This window comes from Pantherophis guttatus, chromosome 3, assembly GCF_059756535.1.
Source record: "Pantherophis guttatus breed Tessera chromosome 3, ASM5975653v1, whole genome shotgun sequence".
Classification (NCBI taxonomy): domain Eukaryota; kingdom Metazoa; phylum Chordata; class Lepidosauria; order Squamata; family Colubridae; genus Pantherophis; species Pantherophis guttatus.
Genome location: NC_142065.1, coordinates 203,682,167 through 203,701,038, shown reverse-complemented (window position 1 = coordinate 203,701,038; position 18,872 = coordinate 203,682,167). Strand labels below are relative to the sequence as shown.

At 44.6% G+C, this 18,872-nt stretch overlaps 1 protein-coding gene across 1 annotated transcript in view; it reads left to right on the top strand.

The window, feature by feature from the left end:
• The first annotated feature begins 17,447 nt into the window (after positions 1-17,447).
• Positions 17,448-18,872, top strand: part of ASAP1 (ArfGAP with SH3 domain, ankyrin repeat and PH domain 1) — a 194,109-nt gene continuing 192,684 nt past the window's right edge. The window contains exon 1 of the mRNA XM_060681834.2: positions 17,448-18,274. The gene's annotated coding sequence lies outside the window, so the exon portion shown is untranslated. The remainder of the gene's footprint in view (positions 18,275-18,872) is intronic.

Genomic DNA, 18,872 nt, shown 5'->3' with positions numbered 1-18,872 from the left:
TATCTCAATTATAAATAATTCAGCATGCATTATTTATTTAGGAAGTACTCATCTCATTTAAAAAAATCTCAAAAATTATCTAGTGATTACATGTACTATGTACATCTGCCTTTGGATAATGTAATCATTTTAAAACCAAGAAGTTGCAGGAGGAGAGCCAACATCCTCGGTCTGTTTCCAAAAATGAATACAGTATTTTGAGCACTGCCAAGGGAAGGGGCTTCCATTGTATTTCTGGGGAGGAAAAAAAGGGGGGAAATTAGCTCTCCCATGTTTACTATGTGTCTCCTTTCTCCTGCTTTAACATTCATTTGGAGTTGAAGGAGACGTCTACCAGGCTGAATTGCCTTGAAAGAAGAAATTCTTCCATGTGACTGTCAAGTCAATATATATATTTTTTACTCTCTAGCTTAGGCATCTAAGGCTGGGAAAGAAACAAAGGGAGGAAGGGAGGAACCATGGCAGGCAGGCAGGCAGGCAGGCAGGCAGCAGGAAGAAAGAAAGAAAGAAAGAAAGAAAGAAAGAAAGAAAGAAAGAAAGAAAGAAAGAAAGAAAGAAAGAAAGAAAGAAAGAAAGAAAGAAAGAAAGAAAGAGAGAGAGAGAGGGGGGAGGGAGGGAGGGAGGGAGGGAGGGGGGAGGAAGGAAGGAAGGAAGGAAGGAAGGAAGGAAGGAAGGAAGGAAGGAAGGAAGGAAAGAGGGAGGGAGGGAGGAACCGCAGAAGGAAGGAAGGAAGGAAGGGGAAGGGAGGAGGGAGGGGGGAAAAAGGAAGGAGGGAGAGAAAAAGGAAGGAGGGAGGGAAGGAAGGGAGGGAGGGAGGAGGGGGAGGGAGGAAGGGAAGGGAGGGAGAAAGGGAGGGGAGGGAGGGAGGAAGTAGGGAGGGAGGGAAAAAAGGAAGGGAGGGAGGGGGAGGGGGAGTGGGAGGGAGGGAGGAAGGATGGAAGGAGGGAGAGAGGGAAGGAATGAAGGAAGGAGGGAAGGTGGGAAGGGCGGAAGGGAGGGGAAGGAAGAGGGAGGGAGGGAGGGAGGGAGGAAGGAGGTAAAAGAATCCATAACAGTTAAGATAAAGCAGGGTGAGATAGTTAGGTTCTTCTGGCTTTGAAGGTCAGGCAAACATCAATTAAGTCCATAGAAGGAAGTGGATGTGTTAAAACATCTCAGAAGGGACCCTTCCTAATTTCTTGGACTCTAAAAATGGGAGGAAGTGTACTTTCAGACTTGCAAGTTTGATGTCAGCTTTAGGAAGTAATCCAATTAAGAAGCCGAACCACTAGATGTAACTTTATTGTAAGTTTACATCACCAGAATCTTGCAATTAAACCGGGTTAGAAATGGATGGATGGATGGATGGATGGACAGACGGACGGACAAGGAAGGGAGGGGGGAAGGGAGGGAGAGGGATAAAGAATCCATAATGGAGAGAGAAAGCAGGGTGAGATGCAGAGGTTTTTCTAGCTTTGGCAGCCGATGCTGCTTGAATGAATGATGACTAGATGGGATGTGAACAAAAGAGGTAGCAGCTGAGATAGTTGAGTACCAAATGATCCACAGCCAGAGAAAGCACACCTGAAGGAAGGTTGACCCAGCTGAAGCCAAAGAGATCAACAGAGAATCAACAGAAAGGAAAACACTGCTCTGGGCTGCAGATGGAGGCAATGCAGAATGCCGAAGTATTTCAGATACTGTAAAAGATGACAAGGAGGGGAAAATAATGGACTTTAATGAAGTCCCAGTTAGTTAGGAAAAGTTATTAGTGCTCCTAAGACTACAGTATAGATAATCGAGCTTGAGTGGAGAGAAGAACCATGCCGTTGCTAGAAGAAATATCCTTCTGGGTTCAGCTCCAAGTGGAAAAAAGACACTGGAAACATGGAATCTGCTTGGAAAGATGGTTTAATGGTGGACAGGATCACATGGTTTGAGTTCCTGAACAGAAAAGGGGCGAGATGCAGCGAGTCCCCGGGTTTTATGCCCTCTCTGGCTTTGAACTTCCTGGCGCCCTGAAAGAGTATCCTGATCGGTTGTCAGACTCCCAGGGGGTGGGGGTCTTAGCTAGCCTTGCTGGCTGATGTAATCTTCCCAGGTGCCATGTGCTGAGTTTCTGTTGCTAGATGGGTCCTATTGTGTTGCAGATGATGGTCCATTGACAAAGATTGAGTTTCTGCCTCTGGCCCATTGACAAAAGGGTTGGGGCAGGAAGATGGGAGCTGCTTCGTCTTTAAAACATGCTTCTCCATTTCTCATCCAGGGAAACATAATATTCTGCCTTTTTAATATTTCCTAAAATATATCATTCTTCTAGGAAAGGGGTTGGTGCTAACTTCCTACACCGTATTCATTTTTTAAATTTTTTAATTTTTTCAATCTATAATAAAGGAGTTTGATTCATTGAGGTCAAATTGTCTAGAATTTGACTTTGTCTATGAGAGCTGACTTCTTGTACAGTTTGTGTGTTTGCGTCTATGTGTATACTTTGCACTAAGCTTGCATATTAATAAGCCACACTGTATTCCCTTGTTAGCTGAATGTACATGTCTGGCTTTGTTCCTATCTCCTTCTAAGTAGGAGACAAAATATCTAACAATGGAAATCAGCCAGTCAAGCAGGAATTGAAGCAGGAGCTTATCTGACTCTGTTAATATCTACGCTTGGATTGTTGTAATGTTCCCTGCAGGGGATATATTTTGTTCTTCATTGGTGTATGTGTGCAAACTCAGATTAGATTTTCTGCCCTTCCTAAAGTCAGTGGATACTTAAGGTCAACTCTTCCCATCTATTGTCTGATTCTGTTGCCCAAAATAGGTGACTTTATGCTCTGCAGATGCCAGTAAGAACAATTTCTTATAGATAATATGAATAGAATTCTTTATTAGAATAGAATTCTTTATTGGCCAAGCGTGATTGGACACACAAGGATTTTGTCTTTGGTGTATATGCTCTCAGGGTACATAAGGAGAATAAAATATATTCATCAAGAATAAAAAGATAGAACACTTAGTGATAGTCAAAGTTACTAATAAGCTATCAAATTGTACTAGGAAACAAATAAAATAATGGAAATAACGCAACTTATTCCGAGGGGGGGGGAAGAGGGAGAGGGAGGGAGGGAGGGGGAGAGAGAGAGAGAGAGAGAGAGAGAGAGAGAGAGCGAGAGCGAGAGAGAGTGAGAATAGCTAATAGCTAATAGATGATAGATGATAGATATATAAATATAAGTAGGTAGATAGGTGTGTAGTTAGAGATAATAGATAGATAGATAGATAGATAGATAGATAGATAGATAGAGAGAGAGAGAGAGAGAGAGAGAGAGAGAGAGAGAGAGAGAGAGAGAGAGAGAGAAAGAATAGCTAATAGCTAATAGCTAGCTGTTATATAGACAGATGATATATAAATATAGGTAGATAGCAGAGGTGGGTTTCAACAGGTTCTGATCAGTTCTGAAGAACCAGTAGCAGAAGGTTTGTGTAGTTCGGAGAACCAGTAGTAAAAATTCTGACTGGCCCCGCCCCCATCTAATCTCTGCCTCCCGAGTCCCAGCTGATCGGGAGGAAATAGGGATTTTGCAGTAACCTTCCCCTGGATTGGGGAGGGATTGGAAGTTTTACAGCATCCTTCCCCTGCCATGCCCAACAAGCCACGCCCACTAAGCCATGCCATGCCCAAACCACACCCACAGAACTGGTAGTAAAAAAATTTGAAACCCACCACTAGGGGGTGATAGGTATGTAGTTAGAGATGATAGATAGATAGATAGATAGATAGATAGATAGATAGATAGATAGATAGATAGATAGATAGATAGATAGATAGATAGATAGATAGATAGATAGGCAGGCAGGCAGACAGACAGACAGACAGACAGACAGACAGACAGACGCAGGCAGGCAGGCAGGCAGGCAGGCAGGCAGACAGACAGACAGACAGACAGATATAAATCAGTTAAAATGTTATATAACTGATGTGTATGACTTATATTACATTAGTTCATTAGCTGAAAAAATGATTCAAATGTATTAAGAATGTTGGCTGCAATTCTACATCTGGTTATTAATGCACAGTTTCCTTTGAAATCAGTTGAGTTCCAGCTCCTGTTAGGGCTCCCCATCCAAAGTGTCAGGCTGATTTGTTCATTTTCAGAAACCGAATCTAAAAAAAGGAACAACGCAATCTAAGACTGATACGCTGATGAGATTTGGAGTAAGGTTTACCATAAACCTCAGTGCATTTTAATATCGCATGTTCTGAGCTTCATCTTTAATAGCCCTAACAAATGTGCCCAATGGCTAAAAAGAGATTACACATTCATCCCATCAATTTTAATCTTTGAGTAGGAAGTCCTTGGAGCACAGAACAGATTCAAGCAATCAGAAAAAAGCTGGAAGAGACCTCGGAGGTCTTCTAGTCCAACCCCTTGCTCAAGTATGGGACCCTATACCAGCAATGGCTAACCTTTTCCGGACCGAGTGCCCAAAGCATTCAAGCACATGTGAATGCATGCATGTGCGCCCGAACCCCCAAAATGCAATGTGCACCCCCCGCACATGTGCACCACCAAACCCCATGCCCGATGCATGCATACTCCCCCATGCCACACCCCTCACGCATGCGCAGCAGAGACCCGACAACCTGTTGGCTGGTGGGAGGGACGTGCACATGCGCAGCGCAGCAGAACTGGGGTGAAAACTCACGTGCCCACAGAGAGGGTAATGCGTACCACCTGTGGCATGTGTGCCATAGGTTCGCCATCATTGCCCTATACCCGTGATGGTGACCCTATGGCACGGGTGCCACAGGTGGCACATGGAGCCATATCAGTGGGCACGTGAGCTCCGCTTCAGCACACATGCATGCTCCGGCCAGCAGATTTTCAGTCCTCTGGGCCCACCAGAAGTCAGGAAACACACTGTTTCCAGCTTCCACGGTGGGGAAGGCCGTTTTTGCCCTCCCCAGGCTCCTAGAAAGGCTCTGGAGCCTGGGGAGAGTGAAAAACGGGCCTACCGGGCCCACCGTGCCATCGCGTGCCAAAAGTGGGGGGAGCACGGCGGGGGAGGGGTGCATAGAATTTCGGATGTGGGCACGCATGCGTATGACCCTCTCCACGCTCCCCCCCCCCCCCGCTTTTGGCACGCGATGGCAAAAAGTTTAGCCATCACTGCCCTATACCATTTCAGATAGGTGGCTGTTCAGTCTTTTCTTAAGAAACTAGTGATGAAGTACCTACAACTTCTGAAGGCAAGCTGTTCCGGGGTTCCAGATTCATGGCTGCTCCTGTGAGAATATTATTCTCTATTTCTTCTAATGCTGCAAACATTTTCTCTTCAATCTGGCAATAGTAGCAACAGAGACACAATTTATTGATAGTAACCACTGTGTTATTCCTGCCCTGGTCATCTCCCAAATGGACTATGGCAGGGGTCGGCAACCTTAAACACTCAAAGAGCCACAAAGGCTCTAACCGGAAGCCCCCAGTTTAATTCTGGAGCCAACCGGAAGTTCGGTTCCTGCCACCATAGTGTCTCCTCCTAGTGCAGCATCCTTTTTCCTCTACCTGTCCTAACTGAAAGCCCTATCAATTGTGGAGCTGACTGGTGACAGGGAGCCATAGCAGAGGGATGAAAGAGCCACATGCGGCTCCAGAGCCACAGGTTGCTGACCCCTGGACTATGGTAATGTGCTCTACATGAGGCTGCCCTTGTAGAATATCTAGAAGAGACCTGGGCATTTTACAGCCTCAATACCACATCTGGCCATTTGCTGTCCCTGTGAGGTCCATATGAGGTTAACTGGAAATTGGAAATTGAATGTAAATAAGTGTGCCACAGGGGCAGGGGAATAAAGTGAGTTGGGTCCAGCTCTGTGTAGGCGCCATGAACTCCTTTAGTCTGCTAGCGAGAGGGCAAGAAGAGAAAGCACTAGAACTCACCGTTTCCTGATTGGCCCAAATTTACCTAGCCAGCTTTCATCCCTAAAGTGAGATTAGAATTCACCGTCTCCTAGTGATTGGCCCAAAGTCACCCAACCGGCTTTCATGCCTAAGGTGGGACTAGAACTCACAGTCTCCTAGTGATTGGTCCAAAGTCACCCAGTTGGCTTTCATGCTTAAGGTGCGACTAGAACTCATTGTCTCCTGGTGACTGGTCCAAAGTCACCCAGTTGGCTTTCATGCCTAAGATGCATCTACAATTCAGTCTCACAGGTGATTGGCACATCTGGCTTTTTCAACTGTAAATGCGGCCAGCTTGCCAAGTGCCCGAAGTGTGATGACCAGGGGTGAAATGCTCCCAGATAGGATCAGATCGCCCGATCTGATAGCGATCTTGGCCAGTGGTTCAGCAATCTGGTAGCAATGGCAGAGCGAAGCTCCGCCCACCCGCCCAGGTGTCATACTTCCTGGTTTTAACGAGGCACGTGTGCATGCGTGTGAATCGAGTAAGCGAGCACGCGGCGCATGAGCTTCCGAACCGGTAAGGAAGGTAAGTAGATTTCACCCCAGTGGTGATATACCTGGAGGAGCAGGACTGACTTTCGGAATTTGGGATCAAGGTCATAAGTCCCCTTTTTTGGGGTCAGTTGTAACTTCACATGTTAAGCATATAGATTTTAAAGATGATTCCAGCTGCCTGCAATTTGGCAGTTCGAATCTCACCAGGCTCAACGATGACTGATCTGTCCCCGTCCACACACACACACAAACACAGCCAGCCGAGGGTTAAGAAAGTACTTGGCATGCACACAGGTCGTTATCTCAAACTTGGCAGCAATATAATCACCGTCTGCCAAGAGCTTTTACTGAAACAGATAACATAAAATTACATACGCATTGCAAATAGTCCAGCAAAACAATATCCCTTTCGGCAGCTTCAGATGTTGTTCAAGTGACTAGCCAAAGTTAGTTTTTGTTCGTCACGGAGTTTTACCAGCCACCACCCTCTCTTATATAGTCTCTGGGGTGTGGTCCAGTGACTCAGTTCTAATCCCTAGCACGCCTCCTTAACTGCTGCAACCGTTTATCATGCCTTTGTTGGCGTGCATCCAGGAATGACGGCTCTCCTTCGCTCTCATTCGAGACACCTGGCTCCTGGCTAATCTCCTCTCCCTCGGCCGGCACCTGAGACAGTGCCAGAGGGGAGGGGCCTGGAGAGGGAGGCCTGGCTGACTCCTCTTCCTCATGTTCGGAGCTTTCTTCCTCCGATGAGATAGGCTCAGAGGGCGGGGCCACAACAGATGACTCATCCTTCCATCCTTCTGAGATGGCTAAAATGAGGACCCAAATTGTTGGGGGCAATAGGCCGACTCTGTAAACCGCTTAGAGTGGGCTGTGAAAGCACTGTGAAGCGGTATATAAGTCTAAGTGCTATTGCTATTTCTAAAGGCTCTTCCTCCCCCCCCCCATTTTTCCCTGTCTTTGCCAACAGAAATCCGTTTGCCTCTTCCCACCCCCATCTCAAAAGGGTGCAGATCAGCTGCAGAGTGCTCTCCTTCCTATTGCATACACACACGCTTGTCTACGCCAGCTGGTGTTGTGATTCTGCGTAATGCCACCGCCCACGGGAAACATCTTGTGCCACTTTGTGTATTAGCAAAAGGTGCAAACACTGCTAAATACTCTTGCTGAGGGTGCGAGAGCTCTGGGCCATTACAGAGCAAGTGCCAAGAGAGGGAATGACAGCGATCAGCCTGGTTTCCCAGCAAATAACATCCATCGATGGGAATAATCCAAGGCCACTACTGTATACTGTTAATAATCTTTGAGAAAAGGCTCCTATCAATACTCAAGTTTGGAGAAGATGGTATGGATGGAATACAGGTAGTCCTCAATTTATGACCTCAAATGAGCCCAAAATTTCTGTTGCTAAGAGAAACATTAGTTAAGTGAATTTTGCCCCATTTTATGACCTTTCTTGCCACAGTTGTTAAGTGAATCACTGCAGTTGTTAAGTTAGTAAGATGGTTGTTAAGTGAACCTGGCTTCTTCATTGACTTTGCTTGTCAGAAGTTCGCAAAAGTACGAGCCAGTTGCCAAGCCTCCGGATTTTGTTCACATGACCATGGGGATGCTGCAGTGGTCATAAGTGTGAAAAATGGCCATAAGTCATTTTTTTCGTTGCTGCTGTAACTTTGAATGGTTGCTAAATGAACTGTTGTAAGTTGAGGACTACCTGTAATATTTTTTCCCCTTAAAGCAGGGGGTGAAATCCAGCAGGTTCTAACAGGTTCTGGAAAACCCCTAGCAGAAATTTTAAGCAGTTCAGAGAACTGGTACCGGAAATTTTGAGTAGTTGGGAGAACCAGCAAATACCACCTCTGGATGGCCCAAGAGCGGGATGGGAATGGAGATTTTGCAATATCCTTCTCTCAGGAGTGGGGTGGGAATGGAGATTTTGCAATATCCTTCCCTCAGGAGCAGGGAGGGAATGGGGATTTTGCAGTATCCTTCAACTGGAATGGGGTGGGAATGGCGATTTTGCAATATCCTTCCCTCAGGAGTGGGATGGGAATGGAGATTTTGCAATATCCTTCCCTCAGGAGTGAGGTGGAAATGTAGATTTTGCAATATCCTTCCCTCAGGAGTGAGGTGGAAATGTAGATTTTGCAATATCCTTCCCTCAGGAGTGAGGTGAAAATGTAGATTTTGCAATATCCTTCCCTCAGGAGTGAGGTGGGAATGAAGATTTTGCAATATCCTTCCCTCAGGAGTGGGGAGGGAATGGGGATTTTGCAGTATCCTTCCCCTGCCATGCCCACCAAGCCATGCCCACAGAACCGGTAGGGAAAAGTTTTGAATTTCACCCCTGCCTTAAAGGATATTGATATGAACAGTCCAAATTACAGCTAAAGAGCTAAAGGTCCATTCATCAATGAAGAGTCCGTAGCTCGTCTTCAAATTGCAATATTGCACAATCATTTAAACTTGACTCAGAGGGAAATCTATTTTGAGGAATCGAGATCATGTAAAACATATGTTTCTGATTCTGTTGCAGACAAAGACACAAAGGAAATAAAAGCAACATTTCTTCTTTTCAAAACCGAAAATGCCTATAATTTTTTAAAACACTTCTGCGTCTCAGAACGGATGATGAGAGTGGTAGAAGTGATGACAATGATGATGATGATGATGATGATGATAGAAGCTCTGAGGACTAGCAGAATAAAAGATCATTCTAAGGAATTCATTTTGGATAACTCATTGGAAGCACAGGTGGATCCTATCATAGGCTTAATCCTCTATTTCATTTAGACAAGAAAAACCAAATGCACAGGTACAGTATATGTGGTACCTCGCTCAATAGTCGTAACTGTGAGAGGGATCTTGGAGTCCTACTGGACAATCACTTAAATATGAGCCAGCCGTGTGTAGCAGCTGCCAAAAAAGCCAACACAGTTCTGGACTGCATAAACAGAGGGATAGAATCAAGATCACGTGAAGTGTTAATACCACTTTATAATGCCTTGGTAAGGCCACACTTGGAATATTGCATCCAGTTTTGGTCATCACGATGTAAAAAAAGATGTTGAGACTCTAGAAAGAGTGCAGAGAAGAGCAACAAAGATGATTAGAAAACTGGAGGCTAAAACATATGAAGAACAGTTGCAAGAACTGGACATGTCTAGTTTGATGAAAAGAAGGACTAGGGGGGACATGATAGCATTGTTCCAATATCTCAGGGGTTGCCACTCAGAAGAAGTCAAGTTATTCTCCAAAGCACCTGAGGGCAGGACAAGAAGCAATGGGTGGAAACTAATCAAGGAGAGAAGCAACTTAGAACTAAAAAGAAATTTCCTGACAGTGAGAACAATTAACTAGTGGAACAACTTGCCTCCAGAAGCTGTAAATGCTCCAACACTGGAAGTTTTTAAGAAGAGATTGGATAACTATTTGTCTGAAATGGTATAAGTTTCCTGCTTGAGTAGGGGGTTGGACTATAAGACCTCCAAGGTCCCTTCCAACTCTGTTACTCTATTCTATTCTATTCTATTCTATTCTATTCTATTCTATTCTATTCTATTCTATTCTATTCCACTCCACTCCTATATTCTATTCTATTCTATTCTATTCTATTCTATTCTATTCTATTCTATTCCACTCCACTCCTATATTCTATTCTATTCTATTCTATTCTATTCTATTCTATTCTATTCTATTCTATTCTATTCTATTCTATTCTATTTCCATCTGGAAAAGACAGCAACTCTGGAAAACATAGTTTGTGCATGTGAATTGCCTGCTTAACTCTAGCTAATTTTGAGTAGGGAAGGAAGGTGGGTGTTTTTGTGGTTGACCAATAGGAACAGGGTTTCTCAACCTTAGCCCCTTTAAGACGTGTGGACTTCAACTCCCAGAATTCCCCAGCCAGCATGACTAGCTGAGGAATTCTGGAAGTCGGAGTACACATATCTTAAAGCAGCCAAGGTTGAAAAAGAACTGCAGTTAAGATATCCTGTACCATCTATAAATGACACTTTCAGAGATCTCCAGCTGTTGCTGCTCAGTTGTAATTTTTAATAGGGCACAAAGGAAAATAATAAAAAAGCACTTGGGGAGTAATCATATTAATTTCATTGAGTGAACTTAATTGGCTTCAAGTTAAGTTCAATTAAAGCAGTTTTTATCCCGAATCCACTTACTTTTTTAAAGGAATTTTATTACAGATGATAATTACAATAATAAAAACTAACACCAACTAAAAGAAAGTAAAAAAGGTAGAAATAATTCAAAGGTGCAAAGCAGGGGTGAAATGCACTTACCTTCACTACCGGATCGCAAATGTGAGCGTGTGAGCCTCCTCCACACATGCGCAGAGTCTTCTGCACATGTGCAGAGGGTCAAAAACGAGACATGATGATGTCCGGGCGGGTGGGCAGAGCCTCCCACTGCCGGCCCTACCGGATTGCGCGATCCAGATAGATCCGGCTGAATTTCACCACTGGTGCAAAGGGGAAGGAAGGAAGGAAGGAAGGAAGGAAGGAAGGAAGGAAGGAAGGAAGGAAGGAAGGAAGGAAGGAAGGGAGGAAGAGAGGAAGGAAGGAAAGGAAGGAAAGGAAGGAAGGAAGGAAGGAAGGAAGGAAGGAAGGAAGGAAGGAAGGAAGGAAGGAAGGAAGGGGGCGATAGGGGGGAGCTGTAAAGATTTTCCCAGTCCAGTCATGTCCAACTCTAGGGGGTGGTGTTCATCTCCATTTCTTAGCTGAGGAAACCGGTGTTATCTCAAGACATTTTTGTCGTCATGTGGCCAGCATGGCTATAATCCAAGACAAATGGAAAGCTATTACCTTCCCACCGAAAGTGGTACCTATTTATCTACTTGCATTTGCATGCTTTCAAAAGGCTAGGCCAGTGATGGCTAACTTTTTTGCCGTCGCGTGCCAAAAGCGGGGGGAGCACGGGGAGGTTGCCCACGTGCATGCCCACACCCATAATTCAATGCGCCCCACCTCCGTGCATGTGCCACGTCCCCTCCTGCGCCGCCGCCCCCCCACCCCCTGCTTTTAGCACAGAATGACCTGTTGGGCCCAGTAGGCCCATTTTTCACCCTCCCCAGGCTCCAGAGGCTTTCTAGGAGCCTGAGGAGGGCGAAAACAGCCTTCCTCCCTCCCCCGGAAGCCCTCCGGAGGCCAGAAACAGCCCATTTCCCAACTTCCGGTGGGACCGGAAGGCTCAAAAATCAGCTGGCCGGTGCATGCATGTGCGCTGGAACTGAGCTACGGCAACACTTGCGTGCCCACTGATATGGCTCTGTGTGCCACCTGTGGCACCCGTGCCATAGGTTCGCCATCACGGGGCTAGGCAGACATAACTGAATATATATTTTGGGGAGATGTTTACCAAAAGTTACCTGAATTTCAATTCATGTATAGGTTCAAAGGTGCACAATTACAGGTTAGCTTGCATTCAAACCCAGGTAGTCCTCGACTTATGACCAAAATTTCTGTTGCTGAGCGAACCATTTGTTAAGTGAGCTTTGCCCCCATTTTATGACCTTTCTTGTCACAGTTGTTAAGTGAATCATTGTAGTTGTTAAGTTAGTAACATGGTTTTTGGGTGAATCTGGATTCCCCATTTGTCAGAACATGTTCATCACATGACTCCAGGACACTGCAACCATCGTAACTATGAGCCAGTTGCCAAATGGCCAAATTTGGATCCCATGACCGTGGGAATACTGCAAGGGTCGTAAGTGTGAAAAGCGGTCATATGTTTGTTTGTTTTTCAGTGCCATTGTAACTTCAAATGATCACTAAACAAACTGTTGTAAATCAAGGACTACCTGTATAAACTAAATTAATTTCTTCCCTCCCCTGCCATCCATGGTCAATGCTGATTAGTAATTTAGAGAGGACAGCAGGATGGAAGAGACTGTTCCCAAAGATCGTGTCTATTGATTCTTAAAATATCTGTCAGAGTGCGCACAGTGTGACTATTTTGAGACAACCCAGGAGCAAAATACAGTAAACAGAGGTTTGTCTTTCAAATAGTGGTTTATCTTCAAGGAATATATACATACACATACTAGGCAAAGTCAGGCAATAAATCATCAACTACAGCACAGAAGCACACACGGAGAGAGAGGATGCCCTCACAGGGCCTCTCTTATATATACAGCCTCTTAAAGTTGTATCAGCCCAAAAACCTTGCTGACTCATTCCCTGCCTTATATCATTGTAGCAGCTGGTCAGTATTTCCCTGACATAGGGAATGATCACTAAACAAACTGTTGTAAATCAAGGACTACCTGTATAGACTAAATTAATTTCTTCCCTCCCCCGTCATCCATGGTCAATGATGATTAGTAGTTTAGAGAGGACAGCGGGATGGGAGAAACCGTTTCCAAAGATGGTGTCTATTGATTCTTAAAATATCTCTTGATACCAAGGAATTGAACCTCAGTGTTTGAATTTCACTCTTCTAGCTAATTGCTGTAGGCCAAAATCCAGCACAAGGTTCACAACACTTTAGTGCTTAATAGGTTATAGGGTTTCAGTTGGCTCCAGCAGGCTTCAATCTTGGTTGGATCATGGCCAGAAGCTGTTTTTACCATTAAGCTATTCTATTCTCCCACTCATCTGCAGTATTTTCAGGTCTGGTCCAAGCTAGGAAAACCATTAGCCTCATCAACGTCTTCTCCGGAGAGCAGCCCTTGTATCGCAAGGGTTGAAGTCTCCTGCCACAAACAATTGGTCTTTGACTAATCTAATCTAACTGTTAACGTGCAGAATTATCTTATTTGCGAACTAACAGAAACACTCACGATTAAAAAGCCATTACAAAGCTATTACACAAAAGAAAGATCGGCAGAGGCAGGGAGTCCAGAAAAGCTGAACTGATACGAACCATCTTTCTAATGTACTCAGAGTGATTTAAAAAAAAATAACGTTTACTCTATTAAGCAAATAACGGAATGATCTTGGAAACCGAACATTAAAGTTGATTAAAGTTGCTGTTGAAACTCCTTTGGATGTAGCTGTTGCCTTTTTATTTGCAGATGGGGTTAGGTCTTTTTGGGGAAGTTTGATTTACTTTCAAATCAGTTTGGAGTGACAGAAAAACACACAATGACTCATAATCTATCTCTCCTGTCACTCCTCCTCCCCCTCCTCCTCCCCTTCTCCTCCTCCTCCTCCTCCTCCTCCTCCTCCTTCTTTTCTCCTCCTTTTCCTTCTCCTTCTCCTCCTCCTCTCCTTCTTCTCCTTCTCCTTCTCCTCTTCCTCCCCTTCTCCTCCTCCTCCTTCTCCTCCTCCTTCTCCTTCCTTTCTTCTCCTTCTTCTCCTTCTCCTCCTCCTCCCCTTCTTCTTCTTCTCCTCCTCCTCCTCCCCTTCTTCTTCTCCTCTTCCTCCTCCTCCCCTCCTCCTCCTCCTCCTCCTCCTCCTCCTCCTTCTTCTTCTTTTTTCTTCTTCTTCTTCTTCTTCTCCCCCTCCTCCTCCTTCTCCTTTTTCTTCTTCTCCTCCTCCTCCTCCTTTTCTCCTTCTCCTCTTCCTTTTCTTCTTCCTCCTCCTTCTCCCCTCCCCTTTCCCCTTTCCCTTTGAAAACATTTCACTTCTCATCCAAGAAGCTTCTTTAGTTCTGAACTGAAGTCACAGTCCCATGCTTCCATAAAATGTCGGGAGTTCTTGTCTTTATTCCAGTCAGCAGTGCAATACCATTTCAGAGAGATAATCAGGTTAACAAAAGGGCAATGTTTGGTTTAGAGACACTGCTGTTAAAATTCAGTTTCTAGGATCTGCCTTCTGAATGAACCGGGTGGGTGGGTCATAGGGATGACCTGTATGTTGTAGATGCACATGAAGAGGCATTTTGCTTCTACACTAGACAAAGAGGAAAAGGAACCAGAATGAAAGGGAGAGCATGAAGCAATGGGTGGTAACTAACTGCGGGAGCCAAATTTCCCTTCTGATACTTCCTGACACTTAGGACAAATTAATCAGTGGAACGACTTGCCACTAGAAGTTGTGGGTGCTCCATCACTCAAGGTTTTTAAGAAGAGATTGGACGGCCGTTTGTCTGAAATGGTATGGGGTCTCCTGCTTGAAGACCTCCAAGGTCCAACACTGTTATGCTGTTATTCTGTCACAAAGGATCACAGCCTGAAGACTCCTCATTTAAAGAGAAGGAGCAAAAACTGGGCTAAATTCCAAAAGGCAGAAGACAAAACATTTTTTTCCCAACCCAGCAAGGAATCCTTAAGCTGTCCCAAAGGTGCTTTTTCAAGAGGCAACTGGACTTTCTGTTTTTTCTTTGAAGATGTTTTGCTTCTCATCCAAGAAGCTTCTTCAGCTCTTGGACCTGGTTGACTGAGAATCTCCATAGACAGTCCTTAAGGTGGTTCATTGCTGAATGTGATGATTAAAACTCTGTTTATGTAGTAACCGGGCTGTCAATGTTTATTCGCTTTCTCTCAGTGCAGTTTTAGTCATTTCTACTATCGTTTGCCAAGGACCCTATTATGAAATCCAGGACTGAGTAAGCTCTTAGTTGCAGAATTTTGCTTTCTGTCACTGTAAAAAGTACATAGCAGGAAAGAACCCTGTGGGAACATCAGTCGGGAGCAAGGATTTGTCTTCTCTGCTCAAGAGAAAAATAAGCGGAGTATAATAGTGCTTTACAGCCCTCTCTAAGCAGTTTACAGAGTCAGCATCTTGCCCCCAACAATCTGAGTCTTCATTTGACCCACCTCGGAAGGATGGAAGGCTGAGTCAACCTTGAGCCTGGTGGGATTTGAACTGCTAAATTGCAGGCAGCTGGCAGTCAGCAGAAGTAGCCTGCAGTACTGCACTCTAACCACTGTGCTACCACGGCTCATAATATTCTCTTTCTCCTGGATTCGCTTTTACGTTGGATATTGTTGCTGTTAACTTCTACGCATTGGGGAGGAGAATGGATGGACACAATCTACACAACGGGTTTTGGAGCATGCGGTAAACCAGCAGTCCCCAACTTTTGCAGCTTGGGGGGGGGCTGTGGGGGGGGAGAGGGGAACTGGTCCACATAAGTGGCAGGTCGGCACGCATGTGCCAGCGCAGCTCAACTTGTCTGAGTGGTGCATGTGTGTGCAGCTCAACTTCCACAAACTGAGCTATGCACATATGTACAAGTGTGCCGGCCGACCACTCACGCAAGTCGAGCTGCACGCACGGGCACCAGCCTACAACTTGCGTTAGTCGTTCCCGACTCTAGGGGGCAGTGCTCATCTCCGTTTCAAACCCAAAGAGCCAGCGCTGTCCAAAGACGTCTCCGTGGTCATGTGGCCGGCATGACTAAACGCCAAAGGCACACGGAACGCTGTTCCCTTCCCACCAAAGGTGGTCCCTATTTTTCTACTTGCATTTTTTACGTGCTTTCAAACTGCTAGGTTGGCAGAAGCTGGTACAAGTAACTGGAGCTCACCCCGTTACGCGGCACTAGGGATTCGAACCGCTGAACTGCCGACCTTTCGATCGACAAGCTCAGCGTCTTAGCCACTGAGCCACCACATCTATTTATCATTTAATATGCCTATATAAAAGGCTGTTGGCCAAGCAAAGCAAATGTTTTAAAAAATGGCCAGAGCTTCCATCATTGTGGCCATCATTTTGACTTTTCTGGCCCTGGTTAAGTTAAAAAGTTGGGAAATAAAGTATGAGTTAATTTATTAGGGTTTTGGGAGAACAGAGTGACTCCTGGAGCTGTATCTCTGAGCCTGCAGGAAGAGATTTTGATTTCTCGTACATCATTATAACATATATATAAAATAAGGTCTACTAGATTGCAAAAAGTTATTATAGCGGTGCCATTTTTCTTCTTTCTTTCACTCTTTTCATGCAGTGCAGAGAACCAGAAAGCTAATAAAATTAATCTACAGATAAGATCCTGAAATTAACCTTTCTAGCTGCAAAATTGAGATATAAAACCAGCTGGCATAAAGCCGTGGCAGGAGAGAAGAGACCCAATAAAATGGGAAAATTACATGAATGAATGGAAAGAACCATTGGTAAGGAAGATTTTTATATATTTATTGGTATTCCACATTTATTATTTTGACAAATAACTCAAGGTGGTGAACATATCCAACACACATTCCTCCTTCTATTTTCCCCCATAACAATAATCCTGTGAGGTGGGTTGGGCTGAGAGAGAGTGACTGGCCCAAAGTCCTCCATCCACTTTTCATGCCTAAAGTGGGACTAGAACTCACAATCTCCTAGTAATTGCCCAAAGACACCCAGCCAGCTCTCATGCTTAAGGCAAGACTAGAACTCACAGTCTCCTATTGATTAGCCCAAAGTCCCTCAACTGTCTTTGAGATCTAAGGTATGACTAGAACTCCCAGGCTCCTAGTGATTGGCCCCAAATCACCCAGCTCTCTTTCATGGCTAAAGTGAGACTAGAACCCACGGTCTCCCACTTTCTAATTCTGATGCTTTACCCAGTGGACCAAACTGACTCTCTAGTTTAGGGGTGTCAAACTCAATTTCATTGTGGACCACATCAGGGTTTGACCTCAGGGGGCCTGGTGGGCATGGCCAACTCGACATCACTTGTATTGGCGGTACCTGTGGTGACCTGGGTGGGGCTGGGGAGATCCATTGTCTCCAGCAGAGGAAGACGAGATCAAGGAGTGTCCACCCCAACACAAACTGAGCGACCTGGTATATACAGTACAATGCAGTGAGCCATGTGCTGATCTGCACAATGGGGAAATAAAACAGCCACTTCACAAACGCATGGCACAACATAGGAGAACAAACCCATCAAGACAAGATGCATCAGTCCATCTGCATTTAAAAGACACAGGCCACTCTTTTGAAGACAGCAAAGTCCACATTTTGGACAGAGAGGCACCACGGGCTGGTCCTTTGCTGTTTCCAGGGTAGCCCCGCGAGCAAGATCTAAGCACTCTGTAGACCGGATCTGTCCCCCGGGCCTTGAGTTTGACACCCTTGCTCTAGATGGACCTGTGGAAGATACACAATTTCTTTTTCTTTTTCCTAAGATATGTCTGTCTGATGGAAAATATTAGCCACAACATTCCCATGCCTTATTCCCTAAAGCTTTGCTGGGTAGTGATTCAGACATTGAGGAAAAGAGAGAGAGAGAGAGAGAAAGAGAGAAAGAAAAAATTAAATTTCTTTGACCAGATGCTAGTAACTTTTTAAAAATAAATGGGGGTAGGGAAGGGAGAAAGGCATTCAGAGCAAGATCTCGCTGTTGGCTCATGGAAGCAAAGAGGGAACTGTTAAAGAGATCCCGTTACAAAAAAAGCCCCTCTGACTGAGTTTTTCTCTCCAGCTCTCAGCCACGGAAGGGTTAACCCGCCAAGTTCCAAGCTTACACTGGAGATTATAGAATGTTTATCTAGTATTCAGATTTCCTGTTTAAATGTTTGGATTTCCTGAAATCTATCAGTCTGAAGGGTGTCCAGTGCGTGGCCTTTTCCTCCCCTTCTTTCAGCTCACATGGGTGGACTTCCCTTCCCAACTGTATTTCTGTCTCCTCACCAGCCAAGATTTTCATGGATGAAAATCAAAACGTTTTAGGCATCCCCCAGGAAAATATATCTGGATCCCTGGACTTTGGGGTGTGTTTTGTTTTAATCTAGCGAGCAAATAATCAACAGAAAAATTCCTGGGAATTTCCTATTGGTGCAGCGTGTCTTCTTTTTTTTTTTTTTTCTTTTTTTCCCCCCTTTTCTCTCCTTTTTTTTTTTCCAGTGTTGGAAAATAATTTTAGCACTTTCAAGACAATGGAATGATGGCCTTCCTTTTGGCATGCTCTTCTGGAATGGGACTTCAAACTGGACAAGTCTTGGTGAGTTAAAAGCTGCCGGTTTCGGGATTGTGGATTAAGGGAAATAATGGTCCAGGCCAGCTTTGTGTTCCTTAGATTGGGATGTTTTAAATAACAAGTCTCAGACCACAAAACTATTTGCTTTATGGATACGTTTATATTTTAACTGCTGGGGGATGCATGCTTTTCACTGAACAATGTTTTTTGCTAAGTATGTAATTCAGAAAGATTTCCAGGCTCAAAAATCCTTACTTGGAGGGAAAAAATATTCATTTTAAGAACAACACTTGTGGGCAGATTTCTGGTTCTGCAAAAGAAGCCACGTGTCCACCGATTTGCCCTGATCCTGGCTAAAAATCAAACTTAAATTAAAAGTTTTCTTTCCTTCTTCCCACTTCAAACAACATCATCGCTGTGGATGATTCTTATTTGCATCGTTTTCAAAGCCCGTTCATGCCATATCAAGGCCACAGGTCTTATTTCTTTTTAATTTCAGCCCAATGCAGAGACTAAATTACTTTTCAGATCTCTCTGAGCCAAAGGAGATAAAGCAAAGTCGAGCAGTCAGCAAAGAGCTAATTTTACTCCTCAAGTTTTCTGCCGAGAGAAGCAATAAGAA